General features: G+C 42.2%; 1 long non-coding RNA gene and 1 pseudogene across 1 annotated transcript in view; one reads left to right on the plus strand and one right to left on the minus strand.

Annotated features, from left to right (window-relative positions):
• Window positions 1–642, minus strand: part of LOC109488200 — a 961-nt gene extending 319 nt beyond the window's left edge. The window contains exons 1-2 of the long non-coding RNA XR_002141321.1: window positions 589–642; window positions 345–387 (exon numbers count right to left, since the gene is read on the minus strand). This is a non-coding gene — a long non-coding RNA (uncharacterized LOC109488200). The remainder of the gene's footprint in view (window positions 1–344; window positions 388–588) is intronic.
• LOC109486555 overlaps window positions 1–7,688 on the plus strand; it is a 46,349-nt pseudogene that overhangs the window by 16,339 nt on the left and 22,322 nt on the right.

Consider the following 7,688-nt stretch of genomic DNA (forward strand, 5'->3'; position numbering starts at 1 on the left):
TTTAAAAAAATAAAAAAAAAAAAAGATTCTGAATCAACTCAAATATGCTCATATTTTGCCCCCAACAGTTGAGGAACGTCCTTTTCTTCCAAGTTGTTACAGTTTTACAGTAGTTGATTAAAGTTTCTATTATTTTTTTTTGCCCTGTCACTTCATATTTTTTTCTGAAAAAATCTGACAACCAACAAATTAAATTGGTGAAGCCTAACTGACCCCTGTGTACAACAGGCACATTATATTAAATAATAACATAACATGTGAGGCAACCAGTGCTGTTCTGTACTCATATTTTGTCTTCCCACAGTGTTTGCGACCCTTGACCCGACCCGGTCTAACTCCATGACCTCCACGGGTCAGTGCAGGATAGCCCCCCTCATGCCGCTCATCCTGGACTCCTCACATCTGTACTAGTTCATCCTCAAACTCATGTTCAAACTACACTCATGTAAGTACCTGGACTCCTCACATCTGTACGACTAGTTCATCCTCAAACTCATGTTCAAACTACACTCATGTAAGTACCTGGACTCCTCACATCTGTACCAGTTCATCCTCAAACTCATGTTCAAACTACACTCATGTAAGAACCTGGACTCCTCACATCTGTACGAGTTCATCCTCAAACTCATGTTCAAACTACACTCATGTAAGTACCTGGACTCCTCACATCTGTACAAGTTCATCCTCAAACTCATGTTCAAACTACACTCATGTAAGTACCCGGACTCCTCACATCTGTACCAGTTCATCCTCAAACTCATGTTCAAACTACACTCATGTAAGTACCTCATCATGGTGAAGACTAGGGTTTCAACAAAGATACATGTAAGTGTGTTAAACTTAAGAATATGACATCTACCAACACAATTTACCAAGGGCAGACATGTGTATGTGTGTAATTTCTGTTTAGTACAAAGAACAGGAATGTGTATGTGTGTAGATAGCATTTAGCACCAAGGACAGGTATGTGTATGTGCAGGCTTTTAGCTAGGATTTTTTTGTTGGGCGTCCATTTTTTGCATTGTATGCTATGCTCCGCAAAGATGCACGGTGCACAAGCTTTTTAGGGGGCCTTTTTTGAAAGTCAAAATGCTCTCAAACACTACTTTTTGCATTTTGAGTTACAAATTTTGAGGAATTTGAGTTTTTGTCCTTCAGTAAACCATTTTTGTATTTATAGTAAGGCTGAAGAGAGGCATAGGTGCATGGCAGGGGTTGGGAGTGGAAAAAAACAGGGCGTCTTTAGGGTGTCCTACCAAAAAGTAGGGCGTCCAATTTCTTAGTATTTTCAGTACAGGGCGTCCAAAAGACACCCTGGACACCCCCTAGCTAAAAGCCTGTGTATGTGTGTAGATAGTGTTCAGTACAAAGAACAGGCATGTGTATGTATGTAAATAGTGTTCAGCACCAAGGACAGACATGTGTATGTGTGTAGATAGTGTTCAGCACAAAGGACAGACATGTGTATGTGTGTAGATAGTGTTCAGCACCAAGGACAGGCATGTGTATGTGTGTAGATAGTGTTTAGCACCAAGGACAGACATGTGTATGTGTGTAGATAGTGTTCAGCACCAAGGACAGACATGTGTATGTGTGTAGGTAGTGTTCAGCACCAAGGACAGGCATGTGTATGTGTGTAGATAGTGTTCAGCACCAAGGACAGACATGTGTATGTGTTTAGATCGTGTTCAGCACCAAGGACAGACATGTGTATGTGTGTAGATAGTGTTCAGCACAAAGGACAGACATGTGTATGTGTGTAGATAGTGTTCAGCACCAAGGACAGGCATGTGTATGTGTGTAGATAGTGTTTAGCACCAAGGACAGACATTTGTATGTGTGTAGATAGTGTTCAGCACCAAGGACAGACATGTGTATGTGTGTAGATAGTGTTCAGCACCAAGGACAGACATGTGTATGTGTGTAGATAGTGTTCAGCACCAAGGACAGACGTGTATTTGTGAAGATAGTGTTCAGCACCAAGGACAGACATGTACATGTGTGTAGATTGTGTTCAGCACCAAGGACAGGCATGTGCATGTTTGTAAATCGTGTCCAGCACCAGGAAGACACATGTATGTGTGTTTGTACTAGATAGTATTAAATCGGATTTGAATTCACAGTAAGTCTGTTGCCAGGTTTGATTATGTGGTTAAGTATGGGCTAAGTTGGATTAACATTGTGTTAATTTTTGATCAGAGCTTGAAAAATACAGAGAAACAGAAATTCATAGTTATCCTTAGCCTTATGCCTGCTGGTAAACCCTGTAAACAATTATAAAAATTGTTTCCAAACTACATTTTGTACAAGTCATTTAATACTTCAGCATGCTAAGGTTAAGCAGGAAGGTCCAGTGAACTGGAATAAATAGTTTCTGATGATCTGTTTTTGCCATGTAGGTTTGCCTGCAGACGTGTTAGATGGACACAGGGACAGGTTTCTGCACCAGTTCCATGCGTGAGTTTCAGCCTTTTTTTACCTCCAAGTGTACAAAATGAACGGGCAGCCTATGGCAAAAATTAGGTTGCCCATCAGAATTTTAGGTTGCCCCACCTATTAAGTAATGTTACATACATAAGCCTTTGACAATATTTCTAACAGCCTTTAGTAATAGCCGTTAGCCCTTAGTAATAGCCGTTAATACCTAAAATTAAAAAGCATCTACCGGCTACAGTGGTGCAAGCCAAGTGGGCATAATTTCGTTGGGGGGGGGGATTCTTAGAATCCAGGTAGCACACTGGTCTACCTTGGTCCAAAAATAGGTTGCCCAGGGTAACTGGGCAACCTGGTATTTTGCATGCTGCCTCCAAAACTTCCAGAAGATTTTACATATTTGAATGGTTTTTTGAACTGCCTGTGTTTTTCCCATATCTGCAGGTTGAAGAAGTTCTACCACGCGGCAGGAAAGTTGCAGTTTTTCCGGACCATGTTGCAAGTTCCACAACTCCCTGAGGTAATTATGTGTACCAAAGAAAACATATTGTTTTTGCTCAGTTTCTTCTTCCTCTTCTTCTTCTTCTCCAAACAGTGACCTCAATGACCTGAACCAATGTTGTGTCTGTTGCCATGGTAACTAGTGTTGGGTTACATTATGTTGCATACATCATGTTGCAATTTTATAGCAGGAGAGATTTAGACTCCTGTCTGACCATATGTATGAATGTGTTTGAGTGAGAATTAACAGAGCACACCATATGCGAAGGTAAACATTATGCATTTGCTTTGCAAATGTTACCTTTCTAGTTATGGTTTGTTCCACAAGTCCCTTTCCCACATAATGTAAACAAACATGGTAGTCAGCTGTGTTTCCAGCTTTTAAACACGCTCGTGAGACGTCATACTTTGGCACCTTTGATTCCTGAATGTGCAATGGAGTAGGGTTACTTTGTAAAGAAATGATAAAAAAAATTTATTGTCCTTGTGTTGCACAATTCAGCTTAAATTTCATATTTATTCACTTGATTGAAGATACAGCTGCCCATCCTACATGTACGTGGAGTTATCATTAAGGGTGAACCTTGAGGCTAATATAAGATGGGTTTGCCAGGCCTCTGTCTGGGTGATTTGTAGTGAATTACCAACCTCCAGATGGTAGAATTTGGAGCGTGGCACACTAGGATATGCCCCTCTCTTTTTTTAAAAGGTGTGGTGGGTTCTTAAACTTGCATGTTTTTTTTCCTGAGTTACAAAGAGGAAAGTCATGTAAAGTGTCTTTCCCAAGGGCACAACTTTGGGGTATGTCTAGGTGGATTAGAATCTAGGACCCATGGCTTCCAGGCTGAATACCCTATCATTACGCCATGTGATGCCAACGTTAAGATTGTGATGTGTGTGTTCCAGGAGCCCCCAAACTTCCTGCTACACTGTCAGGACTACAGTGAGCACATCGCACCTGTGGTGGTTCTACCTCAGGCTCAGTCTCCTGACACGGACTCTCTAGTGGACACTGACATCTCTCCTCAGGTATGTCTTCACTTTAAAAGTTTCATGCTTCATGTACCACACTAATTTAGTGGTGCTGTAGCAGACACCCTGTGGTGTTAACAAATTATGTAGCAAGTTGCAGGACAGAGTTGGAGGGGCTGGTCACCACAAATAATAATGAATGAATGACGACCTTTATTGCACATTTCTGCCACCCTGGGCTAAGTACAGGTCAAAACAAAACATGATAGAAAGATATATGCAAAATAAAACTAGATGAATACAATATACAAAATAAAACTATCGCAGATGACATAAATTCAACTTCTCCTCGCTTTTCAGTTATAACAGAGATAAGGGAACAGATATGTTTCTGGATGGAAGGTTTGTCAAGTCACATTAGGAATATAAACTTTTCTGCAGTGCTCAAGTGTATGATGTAAGGAAATAGGTTTTGTACAAACCCATACAGATCCTTTCTCTCTTTGCTATATAAGGCCACACCAAGTAAATTTTATGGATGACGTCCGCGCGCGCATTGATTTTGGCCTGTTCCTAGAAAAAAAAACAAGAAATTCCGCTTCCTGTTACTATGACCAAAGAGTCACGACAGTGCTGCAAATCGTCAGATTGACGTGAAACCCGTAACGCGAAAACAGGATAGGACGACAACTTCTGTTCCACCTGTTTTGATGATGAATAAAAGACTTCTTGCTTGTTACACTGTGTCACCTCATTCAATTTGTGTCCTTACATTTGTTGTCTCCTAGTATATTTCTAATCTAGGCATCTTGTTTTTTAGGGCCCTTCTTGTTTTTTTTTCGCCCTCTCGCATTAGATTTAGGGTCTCCAAAGGACGTCATCCATAAAATTTACTTGGTGTGGCCTAATCTACATTCTATATATATAAGTATAACAAAGTGACATTTGCGTTTGAGCAAAAATAAACAGAGCAGTACTGGTAGTTTGTTGAACTAGACCATCCTCGTGTGAAGGTAAATATTATGCATTTACTTAAAGTTTACGAATGTTACCTAAATTTTCTTTTTGATCTTTCCCCCAGACCCCGTCAGATCTCCTGCAGGCCCGTCCAGCCCAGGAGGACAGGAGGTTTGAGGAGGTGTTCGGTAGTGATGACCTGGGAACCTTCCAGTTTAACCAGACCCAGAACGGAGCTCACGACAACCAGTTCTTCCCTGAGCTGCAGTTTGTCAAACTCCCTGAGAAAGATAGCAAGTAAGATAGCAAGAAAGATAGTAAGATAGCAAGTAAGACAACAAGAAAGATAGTAAGATACAGTACAGGCCACGAAATACGCATCAAGATCTGCGGGACGTACCGCGATATTCCGCAGGACGTCCCGCAATATTCCGCACGACGTCCCGCAATATTCCGCACGACGTTCCGCAATCTTACGCACGGCGTTCCGCAATCTTACGCACGGCGTTCCGCAATCTTACGCACGGCGTTCTGCGGTATTTCGCAGGGCGTACCGCGGTATTTCGCACGACGTCCCGCAGTGCACCTGAGAGCACTTTCGCAGAACTTTGCGAAAGTTCCGCAGAACACCTCTCCGTAAGGCCGCGTTTCCGCAGAAATACGTCCTTTTCATATGCAGGCCACCCGCGCCGTGGGCGGAGAAAGATCACACCCGGTTTGTTTACATTTTCTATAGCGCGGAGTGAAAATGTTCATGAGATCTGCCGATATTTTTTACCCAACAGTGAAGATCGTAAATTCCTGAGCTAGAATGTGGTTTAATAGATTGAGTTAAGATTTCTACCTCTCTGAAACGTGCATGTACACAAATATATTTATTGAAAACATGATCGCTGTGGTCTGAATTGTTACAGGGTTCTAATTAGCGGGAGCTTTGTTTCTTGATCTTGTGTTTCTTGTTTTGAAACCCACGCTGATCGCGGAACACTTCCCGGTGGAATGAACGCCAAAATTGTGTCAAATACACAATAAACCCACATACAAATACAGTATATATGTATTCCCGAAAGATTCTTTCAGTCCTGAATTTATTTACTAGAATAGTCTATTTTTGGTCGTACAAAACAAAACAGCATTTTGAAAGAAATACATAATTTTACTCTTTGTCCGTCACCCCACGCCGCCGCTGGCTTCCGAGCAACAACCAATCAGTTTTTAACCGTAAAATTTCGTACAATTCGCAAAGTTACCATTCTGGGATTTAGATGTTTAAAATATACATTCTAAGGAACAGTTTCGTATGTAGTTTGTGTGGTTTTGAGTTAATTAGCGCGAGGATTGGCGAGAATGCAGAGGGTTCGTAGCGGTGGACGTGTGTTGCACTCGAGTGGGAGGGAGCGCTTCGTAACGTGCGTCCAGAAATGCCGGACAATTTTGATCGTGAAAAATCGTACAATTTGTAAATATAGCGATCTTGGATTCGGATATATTGAGAAATACATTTGTAAGGAACAGATTCATGTATTGTTTGTGTAGTTTTGAATAAACCTGCGCGAGGATGTAGAGGGTGCGATGTAGTGGGTGCGATGAAAATGGAGTCGATTTTTTGGCCAAAAAAAAAAACGGCAACGCACCCGAAAAATAAATAAACACGGTACGGGACAACCCGAACTTGACGTGTTTATGCAAAATTTGACGCAGATTCATTCGTTCTCAGACTATATTAAAAAGTTGACTCTGTGAAAAATTTTGGGATGAAATCGGGACAAGAAAATTACAAAGCCGCGCCGGCCGTGCAGGGCGGAACAAGCTACAGTCGTCTAACAGGCGGTGTCTCTGGGCGGAGTCTCAACTCTTCTGCGGCCCGGTTGGTGGGCGGGTCCCCGTCTGCGCGCTGTGATTGGCGCGCCGGAACGCCACGTGGTCTGCGGCGCCAGGGAGTCTACCAGTGCCGCTGCTGCTACGTGCTGTTACTATGGCGACGTGCGTGGGAACGCCCGGCCCAACAGCGTGGCGAACGAAATGTATCAATTTTTGATGCGTGTCAACAAAGCCATGGGGCGTAAAGAACCCTTGAATTATGCTTCGCGCTTGGCATATTAATTCTCATATGCAAAAACGACTCTGAATATTACCACGAGTCTTCCGTCAGCAACAACAAACGAACGCCTGAATCTATACACGTACACTCGAATAGAGAACCTAGATAATACTAGTAACGTTAGTAGATTATACATATAGTCGGTAAAGATCGGAACTGTAACGAAGATAGGCGAATATAAATTTGTCACATAGAAACCAATCACAGAGCCTCGGTTATAGTCGGTGAAGATCGTGTTTGTAACGAAGACGGGCGAAATCATTAATTTGGAGCAGCCCAGCTAGACTGTTGGCGCCGACGGCAGGGGCGGCAACTTCTTCAAAGGGAAACGCCTGTCGATCAAGTATAATATGTGCGTGTGGCTATGGGAAAATGCCTCGCTCTAAAATGTATCACGTAGTTCTGAATCGATAATCACAAACAGCAAGGAGCTTCTACAACATATAGCGTCCTTGCAAACAGGGACAATATCAAACTTCGTTATTTTTGGCCGCAGAGTCGAAGCATTTAAAGCTTAAAATTTTAAAAAGTGGTTTCTTCGGCGAAGTCATGCCTTGCAGAAAATGTTGACGATACACATTACGTGTTCGACCGCAGGTCATTGACCTCCAGCTTGCGTTGTTCCAGCGGAGAAGAGCGTCTGGCAGTTTTTATAATAGCGTCAGTATTTTGTTTGTTAAATCATACACAGGCATTCATGCATCTATCATTCTTCCAACTAGTT

The sequence above is a fragment of the Branchiostoma belcheri genome, unplaced genomic scaffold (genome assembly GCF_001625305.1).
Source record: "Branchiostoma belcheri isolate BF01 breed outbred unplaced genomic scaffold, Haploidv18h27 scaffold1, whole genome shotgun sequence".
In the NCBI taxonomy this organism is placed as follows: Eukaryota; Metazoa; Chordata; class Leptocardii; order Amphioxiformes; family Branchiostomatidae; genus Branchiostoma; species Branchiostoma belcheri.